Genomic DNA, 22,646 nt, shown 5'->3' on the forward strand with positions numbered 1-22,646 from the left:
TAAAGACAACATTGCAAGACCTCGTGTATTTAAGTTTAAAATTATCGCAGGTGGCCCTGCGTAAATCTTGTTACACACTGTAAGCCAGAAATGGCGAAAACGGGGCTGTGGTTTGCTCTCTTTTGGGGAGGGGGAAGGGCAATTGCATCGCCATAACCATTGCTGCCCAAAGAATGAATTATTCGTTGTTTCTGGAATTTGTGTTGGGGACTAACTGTTAGTCCTCAGTTGTTTTAAGGAACGAAATGCCAAAATGCCAAAGAGTGAACGTTACCTTTTTATGCGAGTAAAAACTACCTTTCTATGGGCTCCTATGCGGCTTAGAATGCACCTTCTGTGGTGGTAAACTATCACTGGTTTGCGAAAACAGTTTCTGAGTAATTTTTACGTGCACTCAGAGACACTTGTGCACTTTACGTAGACACATCTTTTTTGTATGCGCAAATAACGTGATTTACTTCAAGGTTGCTCATTGTGAAGTGAGCCTTGGACTGTACAATTGTGCAATCTAGGAAAAAAAAGTGACAAAATGAACGGTTTTCAGTCTTCACGTTGCACGGCAGTCACCGAAGATAAATGAAGCACGTTCACGGCGCAGATGCTTTTGTACTTCGTGACGCGGCTGTGGGTGGCATTCATCGAGTTGCCCGGTTCCCTTTCGGGGGGGTTTGCCGGTCACCGTCACAAGTGCGTTGCCGCACCATCCACAGCCGTTTGCGTCATGTTTTCGTCAGCAGCATTCAGTAAAGGGTTGCAGGCGATGACACCTCAGCCTCCGGAGGACTGGTATACGCTTGCTTCCTTTACTTCCGTCCTCATCCACCTTTTTTCGCGGGGCCAGGGTCATCTGTGCGAAAATCCCGCCGGTCATTCATTTTAGTTTTCAGTCACAGTAAGTAAAGCAAATGAAGCAGTTGTGCTTTAACAAGCTACAAAAATGCGTTGTTCGTTTTTGTTATATCAGCGTGCACAACTAGAACCTCAAGAGGTACCAAATTGCGTTAGATACTAGCAAGCAGGTGCCTAGGCCGATTTTATTTTGTGTGTGTGTGTGGAGGGGGGGGGTTGCACCTTGTTGATTTCGGGTAGGGCACATCGCTGAAATTTTTCGCTCACAAGGCGAAAAAGTATTTCGGGGCTGGTCATTGGCCCGGCATGCCACACCCTCGCTACGTCACTGTTTGCAAGCAAACATAGAACTGAAAAGAGCGTGCTTTAATATTTATATTTGCTACCAGCGTCTGCCTACGTAATATGGATTCTCAGGTAAACACGCCATTTCATACAAACATTGCAGTCATGACCGGCTTGACATGAAGCTATAGTGGGTGAGTCTTATTAGGTAGTATTAAGCATAATCTCAAAGCAGCTTCCTAATCATGGACGCGCTAATGCAAATTAAAACTTCCACAGATAAACAGGACCGATCTAAAATACTTGCGACACTCAGTAAAACAACGTGTAGATACCGTGATACTACAATGTTAGCTAAATTTATTCCTACTTATTAGCCTGTGTGCTTACGGCTGCTTAGTACATCGCCGGTATTGTGCCATTAAATTCCGCTGAAAAAAATACCTTACACATTGTCGTGAAGGCGTAAAGAGCATCAACAAAGACGCTTATGAAATGAAGAAATGCGCAGGTACCTTTCTGAACTGTTCTTTCTGTGCGTGCTATCTGCACATTCGCAGAAGTGTGTTCTCCATTAGCCCCACAAACTGCACTCCTTCTTTTTTTGTATATTGTCACGAGCAAAACAAGTGGTAACACTTTAAACTCGTCCAGGTCATCTGGAGTAATAAAAGCCGTCTTTACACGGTCGCGCTCATCCGCTGCGATTTTCCAGTGGCCCCTGTGCAAATCCACGGAGGGAAAATATTTATGGTTGCGTATACGGTCCAACGAGTCATCTATCCGGGGTAGAGGATAAACGTCCTTTTTTGGTGACCTTGTTCAGTTTACGGTAATCAACGCAAAAACGCAACGTACCGTCCTTCTTCTTCACTTGCACAACTGGCGAAGCCCAGGGACTGGCCGATGGCTGGATGACGTCGTCCTGAATAATCTGCTGGATTTGGTCATGTATAGCGTCTTGCTTTTTTTGCAACACCCTATGGTCATGTTGTCGGATGCGTCTCTCGGTGGGTTCCGTGATGATAAGTTGCTGAGCAAGTGGTGTCTGTTTAACCTTTGACGTAATGGCAAAGCAGTCTTGAAATGAGTCGAGTATACGCAAAAGGCTTTCTCGTTGAGCCGAAGGTAGTCTCTCGTTACATCGAGAGTGCTCGCGAAGGCCTCGTCAGGGTGGTAATTGATGCAAATGAAGCTAACGTGGACAAACCTTCGGCGTCGCAAGTTCTTCAAAATATGCATTGGCAGTGTGTCTCGTTAGGTGGCGATATTCGTCGCTGAAGTTCGTGACCAGCAGGTGAACATGCCTGTTGCTAGGCTGAATGATTCCTCGGGAAACACAGATTTGTCGTGAAATAAGGAGAGACAAATTGGCCTCAGCAAATTTGGCCTCAGCAAACTTACCTCAGCAAGACACGTGCTGTCCCAGTTCTTTTTGGCAAAGAGGCTGCTTCGAGGTGGGAGAGTCAGAGAATCGTCGGTAACACGAAGCGCTCTTTTCCGGATTTGTGCACTGTCAGTTGCTGTGCAAAAAGGATCCTGGAACGACAAAAGTAATTCACGGAGGCCGATGACGCCGCCGTATTCACGAAGGAAGTTCATTCCTAGAAAGATTGGCCGAGAGCACATGCGCTATACGAGGAAAGAGCCCGCAAATGTCGACGTACGTATTCAAATGCGTGCCGTGCACATACCAGTAGGCATCACCAGATGGCCACCTGCCGTGAGCAAATGGGTTCCTTGCCACGGTGTGGTAACCTTCCTTAGTTGAGATGTCAGTGTGGCGCTCATTACAAAATAGTCGGCGCCGCTGTCGACGAGGGCGTTGAGAGCATGATTGTCGACGAAGACGGCGATTTCTGCGGAAACGATCTTCCTGCTGTCGGAGAACACTGCAAAACCGGAATGGTCTTCGTCAGGTTGTTGCTTCGAAGAATGGTCTTTTACAGTTCGCCGGACCACAACTTCAACCCCAGAAGTCACCGTTCTTAGTTTCCCCTGCCGGCACTTGGTGACCGACTCCTGAAAGGAGCGGAAGACGATGAGGGCAAACTAGGTGACGTGGACTGGCGAAGCGATGGTGATCTCGACTAGTGGTGCTGAATAGTCGAAGGAGTTAGCTGGCCCGTGAGCTAGGCTTTCACTTTGCGGGGACGCTCACCCTAGCGTGGGCATCGATCAACAGGGTGGAAGCCGTGGAGACATAGTTGCCGGTATTGACAGTTTCGGTATACGTGACCTGCTTTGCAACAGTGATAGCAGACCGGATGGTTATCCGAAGTGCGTCAGGTGCTTGCCTTGCTACCACTTTGTCTTGAGGCAGACGGAAGATACGTGGGTGGGCTCGGAGACCTTGAGCCGAGAGGCGGGCTCGAAATAGTGTCCTGGAATGATTGCATAGCGTGGTACCGTGGCCGCATAGCAGGATCTGTAGCCGGTGGCGCAGGGGATCGCAATGCCACTGCGTATGTCAAGACTGGGGCCTCGGGAATCAGTGGTGCGATTGGGGCCAGGGGTGTGACGGCCTGCCGGACTTATTGTCTGATTACATCCGCGAGAGCTGACACAGGTGGATGAGATCCCACTGCCTGAAGCTGTCGCGATTTGTCCCGAATGATATTTCGAATGATGTCTGCGAGGGCCTGTCTCTCGCTGTCAGAGCCAATAGAGCATGAGCGGGGCCGGGATCTGGCGTTCGTATTGTGACGACCGCTGCTGCACAGTACGTTCTATCGTGGTTGCCTTAATAATGAACTCGGCGACTGTCATCGGTCTACTGCGCTCGAGCCCAGCAAAAAGCTTTTACTCCGTGCATCAAGCGCCACACCTTTTTTTTTCCTCCGGTAAGACAGGGTCCGCGTGCCTGAAGAGCCGAAGCATGTCCTCGACAAATATGGGTACTCGTTCGTTCGGCCGCTGGTTTTTGCAGGATAAGGCTTGTTCGGCCCTCTCCTTCCTCTCGATGTTGCGGTAGGCATCACTAAGCTGTCGGCTAAACTCTTGCCAGGTCGCAAAAGAGCCCTCGTGGTTGTCGTACCACGTCTTCGCAGAATCTTCCAAGTAGAAGTAAACTCGGCGCAGCTTGCGAATATCGTCTCATTTGTTGATGACGGCCACATTATCAAAGTGGTCGAGCCAGTCATCAACATCTTCGAAGATGTCTCCATGGAACTGCTGTGGTGTCTGTGGCGCATGAAAAACGTGCGCGAGATGAGAACCATGGACATCGCTGGTTTGGACCGCCAGGCTTGTCATCGGAGTTTCCACCTCTCTGGGTGTCGATGCTAAGAGACCAAATTCAGAGGATAATCCACGCACGCGGCGGCTACTTATTGCTCTGGGTGATGTAGCTGTCTCCAAGATGGCCGACGCAGCTGAAGTACACGTACCCAGTAACTCCACCAGTAATGTCACGAGCAAAACAAGACCTACAGCCAGGACTTCACCTGAACCAGAGCAACGAAAATATTCTCTTCTTCTTCTCCGCCCAAAAAGAGTATGAGCCACAGCGGCTCGTTCATCAATTGTGGCAATAATATTACCTGGGTTTTATTCAATGTACCTGAGTGCAGCATGATATTATTTTTGTGGTGGAAACGAATATGAATCGCTTTGTATAGGCTTGCAGAAAGAAAACGACGTATGCTTGGTTTATTTCACTACAATATGCTGAATGGGCTTTATGTTCCTTAAAGTGGATAGAAAATGCACCCTAAGTTTGGTGAACTAAGCATGGTTCCCGTATGCTGGCGGTGCTGGCGTAACAGATATCTCACTCGGCGTTGAAAACTGTAGACAGCGTTACGTCGACTTCTATCTATGTGTCATAGCGTGCACTGGCTTTAACGTTTTCATCGTCATTGTTCCTCACGTAGCAGCGTCATACGACGCTGCTTTACAAAGGGAACTTACTACCGCATAGCAGCAATTGCCTGAAACTGTGTCGCAAAGTGTCTCAATCACCTATTATTAACATTTCGAACTTAGAACGGACAGCTTGCACCTTAATTATTTTAACGTTTCAGTGAAAGGTAAAAGTTGTATTTGCTACAACAAAATTGATAGCATAAATAAGCACACCTGTTGCAGCATCTTTCACGCAGCTTTTGAAAAAAAGTATCAGCCACAGTATTCAAACAAAGCAGGAACAGTAGAGAAATCTGCTGTTAATATGAGTCACTCAGATTAGCGTGCGGCAAAATGCGTGCTATTTCATATAAAATAGGTGGTAGAGACAAAGAAGAGCTAGTAAAAACAAAGGTTTCATTTCTTTATAGGCTCTACGCGTCATTATGTTGAACTGAGTATGGGCAACGATTATAACTGTTATATCATGCTTACTTTTGCCGACGAACTTTAAGGACTCGGATGTGATTCAGAAGCGCGAGCTGCCCTTTGGACCCTCGCCGAGGAACTCGTGGCCCAGCCTCGTTTCACACTGGCCGCAATATACCTGGGTGTTAGAAAGAAAATGTCGTGCTTTACTGGGAGACGGTGCACGGGAGAGTAGAGAAACTGTAATACACCTTAAAAATAGCACGCACAATGGTCAATTGGTTCAAACGTTTCCAAATAATTATGAAAAACGTTAGGTTTATGAGTAGTCCCGTAAACACAACATACGTACTCGGTGACGAAGAAACATGCAGGGGCGGAACCAGCCACTCAATTCAGGGGGGGGGAGGGGAGCGGTGGTGTCTTGAAGTAGAACAAAAGAGTGGGGGTGAGGAAGTCATGACTTAAGAGGTGCTGCATGCATGGGCTCTGCTTTTTTAGGAATGTAATGGCCTGCTACCAATATCAGGTTATGTAGCGTACTATTCGCCTTCAAGTTTAGATCGCCAGTGCTCTACACCGGATGTTACCCCTGGAAAACTTGCAGTTTATGTGCGACCCACTCTTCATTAAACTCGCGTGGACCTTTCGCGACGGTGTAGTTCATGGCAGGAAGCTGTGGCTGTTTTAGTTCGTCTACGACGCACCAACGTCATCATTGTTTCGTTTTACCCCTGTCTATACAGTGCTCATGCGGGTCGGACGTCTCTCGGCTGGTTGACGCACTTAAAGGCGATAGCATCCTGGATTTCCCATCATGATAGCAGGCGACTTTAACGCGCCTCACACTACGTGGGGTTATGCTCAATGCAGTGCACATGGTGTAAGTGTGCACGAAACATTTACGGACGCGAACTTTACGCTTCCTAATGATGTATCAATGCCCACTCGTCAGCGTGATCACCCTAACGCGTTGCCCCATGCACCGGACCTATCTTAGTGGCTAGGTGGCATTGAGATCTCCTGGGTCCTCAAACCTGACTATTAGGGTAGCGACCGCCACCCCATTCACATCGGCTTACTTGCAAACAGAATCCGTCGTCTTTGCAGGCGTTGCCGAGTGGTGGATTGGGATAAGCACAGGGTGATTTCAGAAAACACGACCCCTCGCTCTGTTTCAGACCCTTCGGATTGCATATTGGCGGCAATAGCTCAAGTGACAAGTGTGTCGCAGGGGGATGGATCACGACTTGCTCCCGATTTGCAGCTTCTGTGTCTATGGGCATCTCGCCGTCAAGCAGAAGTAGCGTCAAAACGTGACCCTACAAAAATTGTCATTAGGTTGGAAGCCCAACGCCTTCAAGGAGCAGCTCGACACCATACATCTCGCCTGTAACCTGGTCGTTGGATGAACTGGTGCTGCTCACTTAGGTCTTCGGCATCTAATGCCTCTATATGGCGCACCTTCCAAGCCTTGAAACGTGGTCGGCGGCTTCCTGGCCCCGCAGCCTGCGACCTAATAGTCTCTGAACAGACTCCAGCCATATTCACCAACACCGTCGCGTACACATTCTCCTCTGCGTTAGACATTGCTCCACCTCCATTCACGGCTCAGAAGTGCCTGTCATATCTGGCAGGATTTTGGATCAAGAGCGCCAAGCAGCAGACATCATACACATTACACATCATACGAAAGATAGCGAACAAATCCGGTGGTGCTACCTCCAACACGGCTCGCCTCCTTGTCCGTGCGATATTGCAGCCAAGGATCGTTTACAGCGCTCAGTTTTATCTTCTCACGCTGACAGAGTGGGCACGTCTAGAGGCAATCAACAATAGAGCCATGCACGCCATAACTCGACAACCATGCCTCACTCTACTGACAGTACTTTAAAAGGTGTCCCAACTAAACACTTTTGATGAATTAGTGCATCAGCGTCGCTGTGCGTGCAACCTCAAGCCATCAACGTTGTCTTCGGCTGCTGCATTGGCGCGGTACATGGGCAAAGAAGTTCACCACACACCTTCAGAGGCGACCACTATTGTCCCGCGAAACAATATTGAACTGCTTGAAAACAAAACCCTTGGTCACCTTTACAGCCCGGTTCCACGCCAGGCGAACGCCCAAGTATCCCGCCTGCTTCGAACAGATAACCTAGATGCCACTACTGTCATCGCTTATGTAGATGCCAGCGTGAGCAGCACCACCATTCATACCGCGCTTGTATGTCCATTATTACCAGAGGTTGGCCAGACATGCTCATATTTTGCGGATCCTGTACCACCGGCTGGCTCACCTTGCTGAGCCGGCCGCCATGCGTGATGGACTGGCAGCGCTGCTACCTGTTTTACAACCAGGCGGACACTCCCAGCTCATCATTCGTACAAACTCGACGCAAGCTATTCACGATATACGACGAGTGTATCGCTCTACGTTACTCTAGGATACTATTCAGGTTCTTGCTGCCTCCACATCTGTGCAAATACTTGTTAAGTGGTCTCCACGAGCCGTTTTGCCGGACCTTGTCAAGGCTGCTTTGGCAACCCACCCTGAACTTACACCACACCCGCTACCGCATTTTCCCGATGACACTCAAGGACAGATGCTCCGGGAAAAAGAAAGCCCCCCACGTGCCACACGAGCTCTTTTTCCTCCGTGTGGATCAGACCTCCCTGGTGGTTTAACCCACCGAGAGGCGGTTACGTTGCGGAGGCTTCGTGTGGGGGTAACGCTTACCCCTTCTGTGACTACCCTTTGGGCGCAAAAGTACCGAGGCCCGTATGGCAAATCATGCCCATTTTGTTACTCTCCAATCGAGGATCTAACTCTCTTTCTTTTACTCTCGATCTGCACTGGTCTACAATTAAGTCGTCGCCGTCACCTCCGTGACAGGTCTCAGGCAAGGCCGGCCACCCGACTTTTACCGCTGGCTTCATGGACCACACCACCGTTCTTACTTGACACCATACATGAAAAAAAAACTTGTATGAGTATTTTTTTAAAATTATAATGCCTAGGCGCAGACTTTCGAAAGAAAAAAAAGCCCCGACCTTTTTGATGCGAAGTAGTGTACGGCTAAGTTCGATCCGGTGGTGTGCGCCATGACCACCCATACTGCGCATGCGTCACCTCTCCTCTTCGTTTAGCATTATTGCAAGGAGGAGAGAGGAGGTAGCAGCAAAGCACTGTTCCCATCTCTTTTTTTCCCTCTCATTTATCTTTCTGCTACAAATATTCGCTCGTATATAATGCTGCGCGCACTCCTTTTGTTGCACTCTCCTATAGCAGCTGCGGGTTTTCGCCTTGTGGTACATACAAGGTAATACATACGAATGGGTGCAGTGGCAACGTAAGCGGTACACAAGCTAAACACAACTCCTCACTAGAATGAAACATACATGAAGACATACAAATGAAAGCAACAAAATGAAACAGAAGTGAACACCAGCGCTGCTTTTCTTCCTCGAATGGTTCCCTTTGGTAGGAGGTGGTGTAATTTTTATAGTAGTTACTATCATGACAACAACATCATCACAGTATAAGTAGTTTTGGCGCATAGTGGTCCCTTTCTTTGTCTTAGTCACTGATAAAAGGCGTACTACAAGAGCTGAAAGGAGGAGGGGGAGCGATGACACAGATTTATTTGGGGGTGGGCAATTATCCCTACCACAGCCTCCCCAGTCCGTATGGGTCCGTCAGTGCAACCATGCTGCTAACGTACAGTGACCACTTTCTTTGGTGTCATTAAACATCGACCTGTGTGTGGCTACGAAACCAGGACGGTCGGTAGAAGGCGATTTGCGTAACTACAACATAAAATGTAAAAAAAAGCCAGGCCTGCGGAGAAGGTGCAAGAAAGTCACCCCGAAAGCTAAAAGAGCGGCCTTTCAGAGCCTGTTCTAGACACTCATTGGGTAACTGCTGCAAGCACACTTGCTTGATACCCACTATGACAATAATATTAAAAAATATTTTGGTAGTATGGCCGGCATTCGCTATGCTAATTTTTCTCCTTCTTCTTTATGATTTGATATGAGGGGTTTGATTTATATGTGGGGTTTAACGTCCCAAAACCACCATATGATTATGAGAGACGCCGTACTGGAGGGCTCCGGAAATTTCGACCACCTGAGGTTCTTTAACGTGCACCCAAATCTGAGTACACGGGCCTACAACATTTCCGCCTCTATCGGTAATGCAGCCGCCGCAGCTGGGATTCGAACCCGCGACCTGCGGGTCAGCAGCCGAGTACCTTACCACTAGACCACCTTGGCGGGACGATATGAGGGGTTTAACGTCGCGAAACCACCGTATAGACACCGTAGTGGAGAGTTCCGGAAGTTTCGACCTCCTGGGAATCTTTAACATGCACCCAAATCTGAGCACACTGGCCTGCAACCTTTCCGCCTCCATCGGAAATGCAGCCGCCGCAGCTGGGATTTGATCCCACGAACTGCGGGTCAGCAGCCGAGTACCATAGCCACTAGACCACCATGACGGGGCTTTTTAATTTTTCTTAGAAGCGTGGTATCCGCTAAACATTCGCAAAATATTTGTGCCCATTCTTCATGCAGTGGCTGACAACGACGATGAACTATGCCTGAAGTGGGTATCCACCACATTTATTTGGTGAACATGAACAAACATTTGTAATGGGTAGAAGAATTCGACTTCGACGACCCACTCATTACGCTATTCGCATTGTGCAACGACCAGTTGTTTTTCTCGCTGTTTTAAAACGCTTTATACGTCGTATGAACGCTATTGCTTTCCCGACATCAAGCCTGCCTATGGCAAGTTTGCCAACAGGTCCCAAGCACCAGCTTCGCTCAGTGGTAAAATACTAGGCTGGCGCCCCGCAAAACCGGGTTCTAGCCACATTGTGTCATTGGTACTACCTTTTTTTATGTGATGTGGTTAGGAACGCAAGCGGTGGCGGCGGACAACTGCGGTTGAGCGTGACCAGAGTTGGGATTTCACAACAGCTTTTACTCTAAAAAAACTGCATGTTGTGCTTTATTAGTGAAGTAACTGAGATCAATTATGTAAAATTTTTATAATGCGCTAGAGGGTCAGGTACGTTTTATTGCTTTGTAGATTGCATTCTAAACCGACTAAATAACTTGTATGGTAATCTAGATTTTGCGCGCTGGTTTTCTGGTGGTTAAAAGAAGCCTGCAAAATAGATAATGACATCTTGGCGATGCGCTTATCTATTACCGTATTATAGAACTCCCAAAAATGCCTAGGAAATAAACAACCAGTGTGCGAGCAATGATGAATTGAGCAGCCATGCAGGCATTGCCTTCCTTGTACGTCACCATCTTCAACAGGCTCAGATGGCAAGGCAGCTCTGTCATCCTGCATAAGTGGTATAGTGACAGTCAAGGCAACTCGGCAGCATCACCCTGCAGTATTTTCCCCGGGATCATTTACCCCAAAGGAACGCTATCGTGATTTCATTCAATGAGATTATGCTATGAGACTTCGTGCAACCCTGATAATTAGCCGCCACAGCAGCGATTTTCAGTTACTGTAACTGTTGAGATCACTAAAGAGGCAGCTAGGGGATTTTTCTCTGGCTTGTGTGGAAAGTTCCGAAAATAAACCCAATTCTGAAACTACCGCGTTTTTGTGAAAGATGATGTTGTTGTTTTTGAATATTATTTATTGTAAAATATTGGGAAGATAGGCTCAGTAGTTTTAGGCAACGCCCTCAAGTTTGATTTCAGAACGTGTTAGACTATCACACACGTAGGGGAAACGTTGTCCCCATCCGTGGTAAGTGTTGTCTTTTCTCCACCTAAATTTTACACCTCTCTTTATCTATTGATTACTACAATTTGCTTATAAGTCACAAGTAACCCCACCAATGCTTTTTTGGCCCCACTGTCGTATATGCCCTAATTGCCATGCCTTAAACTCCATGCCTCTACATTCAGCTTTCTTTTTGTTTCATACTGACCCTCTGGTAGCAATCACTGAATTTCTAACTAGTCATCACTGAGACGCACTCTGTGTGTAGTAGTGGAATCGAAAAGTGTAACTCTGTGAATGAAACATGCACGCACTAGATGGCGCGGACCACGTTCATTGCTTATCTATACTGAAGACATAGAGCGCGAAAAAACACGACCACGGAATGCAAACACAGCGCTTGTTCTTTTTGTCCGCTTTTTCTGGCCATTCTTCTTGCACTGTTAAGACCCAGTAAAATAGCCCTTATAGGAATTTGAAAATTATGACCCGTCCCATGGTTAGGTCGGTTATCTCGTGGTTGGTTTTCTTGTGGAAGGTAAAAATGAAGCATGGTTGATCCATCCGCCTAGGAATACACTCGAAACAGAAGTGAAACTTGTCTTCAGAGGGGCAAATGAGCGCTTTTTGGGCATTGTTTTGCCACAAGGATGAAATAATGGGTCTTGCAGAACGGCAAGCAGCTCAAAATTGCAGTGCGCACCTCAAGCAGAAAGCACGCACGAAATAAGCATGCACAGGGCGACCGCGTACCAAGAACAAGCACGGACCGATGCTTATAGCACACTGCTCAAACAAAAAGATGCACGAAACAAATGCACAAGAATGAATAGAATGACGGCGAACTGTCACCATATTTGTTCATGTGTGCACAGCACGCTCACATTGTAAACGCAGCCATCGAAATGAGCTAAGTGACCTTTGTGTTCTCTTTCACCAGTGAAACTTGAAAGCGACGTTGAAGTTAAAGCACAAGACGTACGCAGCACTGCAATCAAGAGACAAGTGAGCAAGAATGAGCGACCACATGCTGTGGAGGTGCGCATGCATCGTATTTTGGGCGTACACCTCTAGCACACTCCCAAAGCGAGCCCTTCGTACCACCTAGCTACTGATGTGAAAACGCGCTGAAATGTTTGAGCTGCGAACAGAGCCGAAAGTATATAAATGTGTACATCAATAGGTCGCCTTTAGCAAGGAAGACCACGTACGTTTTGTGCCTTAGTTGTTTTGTGTCACAATTTTGATGGAGGCGGAAACGTTTTAGGCCCGTGTGCTCAGATTTGCGTGCACGTTAAAGAACCCCGGTGGTCGGAATTGCCGGAGCCCCCCACTACGGCGTCTCTCATAATCATATGGTGGTTTTGGGACATTAAACCCCACATATCAATCAATATTTTGTGTCACGCGCTGTGGAGTGAGAGGTCGCAGTTTAGACGCCCGGTGGCATAGCGTTTTCTTCTGGTTTTTAGAAGCTTGATCGGCAAGCTTCTACTGCTCGCGTCTCTTCCAGTGGCCGGCGTGTACACCAGTTTTGCCAGTGCACATTTTTGTCACCGCTCAAGGTTTCTTCTCCGGTGATTTCAACATTTCTCACTTGATAACGCGCACCGGCACCCAGGGCGTTAAGGAGCCTTCATGTGCACGCCGGAGGCCTCCTCCGGCGCACTCATGAAGGCTTTCTACAAGGCGTCGGTTATGATGGCTCTTACGCTCGCCTTCAGACGACTCGGCCCACTTTTTTCGCGTCGCTTCTTAGGCACGGCAGCACGTAACAAGTTCCTAGAATTATTATTATGACACACGGCTACCGATATCCCCAATCCCCTTTAGCTGCCTCCTCTCAACCCCGTTGAAGACCGCCTGATAGCTCCACGTCTGCCATTTTTGAGCGTTAGGCATTTGACGCACGGCAGTGACCAGTATTGCATTAAGGGGCAGCTGGTTAACCTGCTGAAGGACGTGGCTAACCCTGTGCAGTGCTAGTCGCGGACAACGCTGCCTCCGACGTACACATCATGCGCAGGCTCGTGAACAAACCTTTCCAGAGAAATGGGGTCGCCAAGAAACTCCTGGAGCACCTCCAAGCAAACTCCTCTAACATCGTTTACGTTGTGCATATGGCGGTGATTGTTTTTCTTCGCACTCTGTTAGTTTAAGGTTTGCAACGTCAAATGGAGGAGTGGCGCACCCGGGGGTCGAACACTTTCATGTTAATAAAATATTAAAACGCGTTGCAGCTCACCCTCAGTGCTTTTGGCCTCTTTGGCTCTGGCACTTTCTTGACACTGTCCGAGTGTATGGTATTGCTGAATGACGGCCACGGCGACTTGTGGGCAAACTTGGAGCCACTTGCGAACAGCTTGTTGTCGCAGTTGGCGCACACGTAGACGCCTGCGTGACAAAGCGCCTGCTGCGTCAAGCTTGAAAAATACAGTAAGTGGTACAGCTCACAAGCGTACAAATTAAGTGTGTGTCACTGAAGATGCACCACTCTCAAATTCTATGCTTTCAGCCGTATGCCCATATTTTCATATTGCAAACCTCGCGAAAAAGCAAGCCTGAATCTATTGTTGATGGGGCCCATGCATGAAGCTTCAGAAAGGCATGAACGGGACTAAGAAGAACATGACGGGGTGATGGAGAACAAGAGGAGGGAGAATAAGTGATGGATGACATCTGTCTTTCTGTAGCTTCAAGTTTCAGTTAATGACCTTGAGAGAGCACTGCATTTGCACTTGAAAAACAATGGTATTGCGGGCGCGTTGTTTATGGGTAGATCTTGTCACATGTGGCCTTCTACGTTTAGAAATAATAATGGTAATAATTGTTCTGGCAACGGCTTGCTGCAGATACTGTTTACAATGAATAGGTGAAAAACCTGGCTCCTGCCAGTAGGAAATTGTACTTTAGTGCTTTTCAGGACTTCCAGTCTTCGTGTTCTCTCTCAATTTAGTTTGTACTAATCCACCCTTCTTGCACAATAAGATCCCATTAGTACTAAAACGTTTTTATGATTCTTATAACACCATTAAAATTAAGAGCTGCGAATAACGTCCGTAAAAAGTAAGTGGGTCATATTGAATACAGAGATAATTGGTTTTGATAGTACTTTATTGAACGATTGTGACTTGAGGGTTTGCCAAATATGCTACGAAAGAAAGCGAAACCTGTCACTTTGATCCAATGGTTTTGGTGCTCCACTGCTGGCCCGAATGTTGAGGGATCGAATTCCGGACGCGACAACTGAAGTTTCGATGGAGGTGAAAATGCTTTTGCCTGCGTATTTGAATTTCTGTGCGCGTTAATGAACCCCGGGTAGTGCGAATTTCCGGAGCCTTCCAGTACACCATTGCCTATAATCAAACGTGCTTTCGAAGCAATTAAACTCCTAACGTTTTTCTGAAACCAAGCACTAGCAGTAGATATAGTTGATACGAAATTTTGTAACAAGTTTAGCAACGTATTTGCAATACTTTAAACAATAGAGAAGTTTAGAAACGGCGAATTTAGTTCGGAGTGATAATTATAAGTTGAGATTTAATGCCCCACAACAACAATCTCGTTATATCGTTATCAAAGACGCTGCAGTGGAGGATGCCGGAAATTTTTGACAAGCTGAACTTTTTTTTTTCTTGTTTTTAAATTCGTCTAATTATAGGTACACGCATTTCCACCTCTATAGAAAACGCACGGCCACCGAAGCCGAGATTGCATCCCGCCACCTTTCTGCCACGACCGAATTTCTTGACCACTTGGCACAATTTTTTAGGGGTCAATGACCTTTCTGAATTTGTATAGGCGCATGTGCTGATTACCGGAAACAAAACGGCAAAGAGAAGTGTGGCAGCTTGAGCTAGTTAGTATGACCTGACGATAGTTATAGCGCAAAGAGAAGGTTCATTGTATATTTTGAACGCGTTTTTTTTTTATTTTCACTCATGTTTGATTCGGTTTTCATTCACAAGAACTGGGTAAGAATGCTCATCGCAAACTGCCCCTCACTATTGGATAAGATTCGAGATTATAGAATGTCGGTCTGGTAAGGTTAACCGAAAGGTGCGAACACTCGAAATAATTCCAGAGCTTGCGCGGAGAGCAGTTAGAAGGCTGGTATATTCGACGACACATGCATAAATGCCGCCGCGCTTCGCCGCTTGTTCGTTAATCGACGGCCGACGATCTTTTCACCGCAATCAGTGCCAGTGTGTTACTGTAACCTGGTTTTCTTCTACGCGGCCACAAGTTTGGCCCAATAAACAGCTTAACCTTAACCCACAGTTCTTTGTCTTTTGTCCTTTGTCCAACGTCCTTTGTGCGCGTTACTATTCTATCTATATTTCAGCCATATGGCTTACTAAACTGGCCGTGTCTTTTCAAAAAGTTCCCTTCTGATATCCACTTACTGTCTCGCGATTTACTGCGAATGCCCCATGTGCATCCTGTTTATGTCAAATATAATGAAAAGTGTGAATGAAGATCATAACAAGAATTGAGACAGTGTTCAACATTGCGAGAACAATCGTTCTCGCGATTTAAGAGCTTTTTTCGATCACTAATGGCTTCCCAAAGAGAAGTACATAATGTGGTCTTCATTATTTAGAAAAGTGAGACCTAATATGAGAACATTCTTGTACGCCGCAGAGGGGCAGTGGCAATGGCGCTTGGTTTGTGACCCGAAGACAGCGGGCTTGATGTCGGCTGCGGCAGTTGCATTGTAATGCAGGTGAAATGCTCGAGGCGCGTGGGCTTAGACTTGCTGCACGTGAAATAGCACGTTAAAGAGCACTACGATGTCTCATATAATAATATCCTCGTTTCGGGACGTAAAAGCACGAACAATAATATTATTGGCTCTTTACTAAGCAATCTTTCATGTGATAATGCCTTTTAAGTGCGTGTGATGAATGAACAAAAGAGCGCGAAGCACGAAAAACACAGCAGATGCGACGGTTCTCCGGTATAAGGAAACAGCTACTTTGAGGTCACGCCGTTATCCCCGATATGTCGTATTGTGGTGCAAATACGTTAATCCTGACACGCGTTTCATGTCAGAACAAGACAACATACCACGCTCATAACGTTCTCGCGGCCGTTTCGCTAGCTCCACATACACTAAATTTGGTATCACGTGACGTGGATAGAATACGAAGTGAACTACACATTTCAACATGATAATATAGACCCGAAAGTCATGTACGGCATCATTTACGTCCAACTCGTACCGTTGTGCTGATTTTAAAGTGACACATCAACATTTCTCAATCGTGCTTCACACATCATCGATTCTTACTTTACGTAGGATCTGCCATTTTTTTTTTCATTTCAGGTAATTCTACAAGAAGCTTAATATATTCATAAAATTTTTGATCGCCGGATGTACCGTTTAGTTTTGTTACACTTCACATATATGGGTGCGATTACAAAGTGGGACGGAATCATAAAGAACGGAAGCTACCCTCGTAGACTTGTCCACCCAAGCCTTTATTCTAACATTACACACAGGATAGTGAACTAGATCAACGGGATATTTGTTCCTTGTGACCATAGCCTACGACTGTATGATCGCCAGGGCACCACGCCCACCTCAACTACAAGCCGATAAACCAGAATGAGTTTCCCTACAGAGTGCGTGAACGTTTATTTACCCGCCTCGAAGTGATCTCGGAAGACCTCGTCGTCTTGCCAGTTGTCGTGCGACATGTCGATGCCGCGGGTTCAGTCTCGGCGGCCCAGTGCTCGGCTCTCGAGGAACCGGGAACGCGGGCAGACGCAGTCGCCCGCGATCAGCGAACGCGTCTGGCTCGTGGAACGAGCCTAACAGTGACGATGATTATGAGCCGTCTATAGCAATAACCTTGATAATTGACCTTTTTACCGACAGGTACAGCGCCTTTAGCAGCAAGAGCCAAAAGGAACTTTGGTAGCTGTCTGGTCAACGCGACAGCGTCTGAGCTTGCGCGTTCCTTTGCACCCATCACTTCTGAGATGGTGTACCGACCGGTTTCGGAGGCCATGAGCCGTTAAAGCGTTTCCGGTGCTCATGCGCCCCCGGAGCACGTGAAAAAGGTCCACAGTGTAAACACTATGTGTGCGCTAGCCCACCGAGGGGGATGGGGATGAACTGGATGGAAACGAAGAGGAAACGATCAGTCATTTTTTATTACATTGTCGCCGTTTCGATTTATTCAGGCAAAGCATACTAGCACCACCTCTTCAAAGACTGGGCTTGCAACTATCACAGCCTGATCTTCTTTCATTTGGAGCCTCTACACTGGGTTTCAGCCACAGGGATGTTTTATTCGCCGTTCAAGAATACATCACTGCGACTAAACGATTTTCTTGCTAAATTGCTGTCTCAAAATTTTTCTTATTTTTTTTTCTCTGCAAACATGATATCGGTATTTCAAATCAAAATTAAGTTAAAAAAAATTGTAGGAATGACACAATGCTGAAAGTTTAGGGCAAATTCACCTTAAAATCGGCCAATCCCCTTCTTTGGGTACGAGCCATTTCTACAGGGAAACAACAACAACAACAACAACTGGATGGCAGGTTTTTGAAGATAAATACCTACTATACTTATTGAAGCTAGGAGTTTTGACTGGAAATAATACATCTAATAAATTGGTACGCCTAACAAGAAAGCAGTCAGGCTTACCTTATGTGGTATGTGGGGGAATTAAAAGTCTTGAGCAGCCAGAGTTGTGAAGAAATAAAAATTGAATAATTGTGGTCACGATTGATATTCTGAACATCGTGCGTGCTTCTTCAGTAAAGGTGGGGAAACGAGTGGCTCTACTTGCAAGTATTAGTTTGAACTGTAAATGCACATAAACATTTCCTACGATTGGGAAGCAATGCTAAATCAATCAAGGGCTTTATTCAAACATAAAGAAGTTACTCATTATTGGGATAACAGTTACTGCGAAGTGCGAGTCTACGCTACGCGCGTTTTCATGTAGTAATATATTTAAACAAAGGAATTGATAGAGACATGGGTACATACGTTTACGGCTAATGCTTTTTTATTGTATTTGATATTTTTACCTTTGTCTTTATATATTTATTTTTTCTATATTTATTATTTTCTATTTTGCCACCTTTAAGTTTTACTCGGATGTCGCAGTAAGCAGTTACAAAGCACTCTATTTTCTATTGCTTTATTTTTATTGCTTCTTGCAATATTTAAAATGTTGTACTTGTTTTATTCTTTGTTCATTTTCTTGTGTTTCGGCTTCGAAAGATTCAGAGTAATCAAGCGGACCAGCACAAAACAAAACCAAACGTTTTCTTACCTCGTTTCACGTATGTCGTTTTATTTTGGCTATCGATATTCAATACTGATAAATAGTGTCACTAAACTGTATAATCAATTCTCGGCCGATTTTCCTGAGTGGTTATGAGCCCTGTTTGAAGCATCCTCATCACCATCATCATCATCATCATCATCATCATCATCATCATCATCATCATCATCTTCATCTTCATCTTCTTCGTCGAAGCTCGCCAGCTACTCGTTTTGCTCATTTGGTGGCATTTTTCTTCTTTTTTATGGGCGGAGCTGCTGAAGCCGAGCCGAGCTTTCTTACACTATGCTTCGAGCATTGCTACGTGACGTGCGAGCAGCATCACCGTCACCGAGCAGAATCACCGTCATCAACTGGCACGGGACATTTTCACCCTCTTCTCTCCCTTCATCCTCCTCTTCTTATTCTCCTTCGCTCCTGGAATACGTCCACCTACTTACCAACGTAGATGCAATAACCATGATGGATGGGAGAACAACTGCAGATAAATATAGAGTGAAATCAAATCATAAACAATATTGGCGACGCAGGATGTGAACCCACGTACCCACGATGAATAAGCTAGTGTCGTAAACGCCCAGCTGCCCATGCAGGCAACACTACCTAACACGCCACATTCGTGCCGTCTCACTACTGAGGACAAAAACACGCTGAAGTTGCTGAGCTCTGAAAATTGCCTGCGATATATGGTGTATTTAAATGGTTTGTCGCAAGCAAGCCGAATGACGTGCGCTTCGTTACCCAGTGGTCTTGAGCCACAAAGCTGGGGAACATTACCGGGTCTTTTTTTTTCTTTCCAGTCTGTTAACATATATTTGTCAACGTCACATCCGTGAAACAAGTACGTCAGTATTTGCGTGGTGGACGTGGACAAAAAGCTCTTGCGTTTTGAAAAAAAAAACATAAAAAGAAAGAGAGAGTAAGGTATAAAAATACGTAGATGCGAGGAAGCATAAATTGTACACAAAAAAGTAATAGAGGTGAAAAGAATCAGAATAAATGGAAACAAAGAATGTCGCCAAGTTGTGCACCTTCATATTGGAACAATGCAAAAGAGCAAGCACAAAGAAAGCTTGACAATATGAGTGCTTCGTCTTTTTCGCTGTTCCAACAGCAACGTGAATTAGCTAACCCAACTCTCCTTTTTTCTGTAGCTGCATACGTCTATGACGCGTGGCGCCACCAGTGTGAAGCTGTTCCAAGTTTTTAATTATAATTTAAATTTGCTGCAAAGCTGCAGATGACGAGCCCAAATAAAAATTCGTCTGTCTTAGATGTAACAAGCTTCGTAGCACGTGCGGTTCCCTGAAGGTGGACAAGCCCTGCTATTGAAGCTGTCAAGTGGTTTTGCCGTTGACGAAGGCTGAGACGGCGTGTCCTCAATAAAATTCTTTATTTGGCTGAACGTGTGGCTAGAAAAAATAAAATCAAACTAGAGCAAGTACTGTGCGCTGTACAATGATAGCTGTGACCAAAGAATTGACCGTCGATAACCTGATCCTTCGGCGATGTGCGGCGGCAGTTATACAAGCGGCGTTGAACATTGTCACTGATGACCGAGTTCGCTCCAGAATAAACTCAGCTCTTCGCGTTTCTGCGCTGAAGCTGATCGTATGATCTCGAGACTTTCAACAGAATGCTCTGAGACAATTTGGCGTGGATTACGCAAGGCAGTGTCCACAGGAGCAATGCACCGGCAATGTAAAACTTAAAAAGGAGAGTGTGTAACGAGATTAGTTTGTTTTTTCGTTGCCAAGACGATTCTCGCGACTGCTGAAACGATCGCGTTTCGTTGGGACACACAAAGTTGGCAATCACTAAAATAGGGGTGTAGTTGTTTCACAAACCACGCGGCACTCATAAATGGGAGCTGGTCGCATCGCGGATGAGGTGTACTAATAATATTATATAGGATTTTGCCTCCCAAAACCTTGTTCTGAGAATGAAAGATACTGCAGAGGAGGGCTCCGAGAGTTTTTGCTGGCATTTCTTTAACAGCCGCTGGCATTGCACAACACACGACCACCGCTGCTTGGAAGGAAACCGTGGCCTTCGGTCGAGCAGCCGAGCACTTTAACTACTGCGCAACGTTGCGAAAGAATGAGGCTGGCATAACGGTGAATGAATGCAACACCTCAACGAATATAGTGTAGCAAGTTGGCGTTGCTTTGGTTCATTCTTGCGGAGAGGTAAAATTTAGAGGACGATTAACTTCGCCTTGCAGGGTGGATAGCACCACACCGTAATCGGGCCTCGTGCGCTTCGTCTTCTAAATTGCTATAGCTCACTTCAATTGTCGGTGCCTGCTTCAGCTGTGCTGCGAGAAAACTAATGACTATGTGCCTAACATTGGCCGTTTAAAAGCATCAATAAATATTTATTGCAAGCACGGACGTGCTCACTGAGCCTCGAGTATTCCTGTACGCGAGTCAGGCATGGTCTCACTATGCATTCGTTGGGTCAACACGCCAACTTGCGCTGTTGTTCACTTTGTTGATGCTTCTGTTGCTGGTGATGATTTATCATGTCTGGATGCTTTGTAATAGGTGCGCCTTTAAAACATCCACTTATTTTTATTTATTTACAGAATACTGTCAGTCCCGCATGGGGATCATTACAGGAGTGAGCATCACTGTCACAACTTTCGACGTTTGAAACAAGAAAAAGCAGAATAATAAGAACACATAATCACTGAACACAGCAGTACGGCATAGAAGAATCATACATAGATATTTGAACGATAACCATGTACGAAGTACACCAATTGAACACCAACAAAAAAACAGGAGCCGAGAAGAAACGCAGTACAGAAAGAAGGAAACACAGATCGAGTATTGTTATCAAGGAACCGTATTAAACAATAAATATATGCAGACAAGTGTTTTAGTATGACAATTGAAAACAGGAAGGACTACGCGAAGAAAAACACGTGCTCACTATAGATGCTAACTAGGTTAGAATAGATCAGTGCCTTTAATTAGTTTCATAAGGTTCTCTAATGTTGGCTGCTGTCTTTTGATGCCTGGTGCGATTGAATGCTTCTGCCACGCTATCTATAATGCGCTAAGGAGACTCCATTCGTTACAGTCTGAAAACTAAAAGAGTGCTCGGCATTTTCTTGTGGAGAGCGCTTTCTTAATCTTTATTTACTTTTTTTTCTAGAGTAAAACATCTCTTGTTAGGTTGACTACAATGATTCCCCCAGAATGGGTCAATAGGTTGACTTGTATTCTGTGCGCTCTGTGCAGTACCACCTCGATCTCATCCTGTGTAACGACTCCTAAATATATACTCCCCGAAACAATATAGTGCGTTTTCTTACGCCGTCTCAAGCAATATCATGGCTCTGTGGGAGACCACCATTCTACCAAGCAAGCGGCCTGGGTTTGTATCTCACTTGAACGGAACTTTTTTGTTGTGCAATTCATTTGCGTCTTGCTCGCTTTTTTCCGTCATGGAGTATTGTTCGCACACAACAAACAATATACCAATACTCAAAACTAAATTTCTGTGGAACGGGATTCTTAACCTTATCGCGTCGAAACTTTCACTTATTTCGGAAACCCCATTGTCAAAGACATGTGGTAGGCTTTACGAGAAATACTTTATTGGAAGCTATGGTGTCCCACCACGGCGCAGTATGTACAGTATGGTCCGCTCTTAGAGGGAACACGCGAGTACGTGGCTGGCAGGCTGCGCGGCGCTAACTGGCGGTGAGATCAGTAAGTGACGCATGGGCATAGTATCGTAAGCACGGCGCGAACTCAGTTTCGTCTGCTACGTCTCCGCCTATGCACATGAAAGTGCTAGATCACGCTTCTGTATTTTTGCGGTCCAGTCTATCTAGCTGCGACTCTGCCTTCACTGATTAACTTATATGATTGATATGTAAGATTTAACGTCCCAAAACCACCATATGATTCTGAGAGACGCTGTAGTAGAGGGCTTCGGAAATTTTGACCACCTGGGATTCTTTAACGTGCACCGAAATCTGAGCACACGGGCCTACAACGTTTCCGCCTCCATCAGAAATGCAGTGGGTCAGCAGCCGAGTACCTTAGCAACTAGGCCACTACGGTGGGGTGATGTCACTCTGCCTGCTGCTCGTAAGATTTTAATAAAGCACAAAAATTATATGGTGTTTCTGCAGCTTTTCACCACACCTCGCT

At 46.0% G+C, this 22,646-nt stretch overlaps 1 pseudogene; it reads right to left on the reverse strand.

The window, feature by feature from the left end:
• Positions 1-428: 428 nt before the first annotated feature.
• LOC119169381 (methionine-R-sulfoxide reductase B1-like) lies at positions 429-16,973 on the reverse strand (annotated as a pseudogene).
• Between the last annotated feature and the right edge of the window lie 5,673 nt (positions 16,974-22,646).

Source organism: Rhipicephalus microplus, chromosome 2 (assembly GCF_043290135.1).
Source record: "Rhipicephalus microplus isolate Deutch F79 chromosome 2, USDA_Rmic, whole genome shotgun sequence".
Taxonomy (NCBI): domain Eukaryota; kingdom Metazoa; phylum Arthropoda; class Arachnida; order Ixodida; family Ixodidae; genus Rhipicephalus; species Rhipicephalus microplus.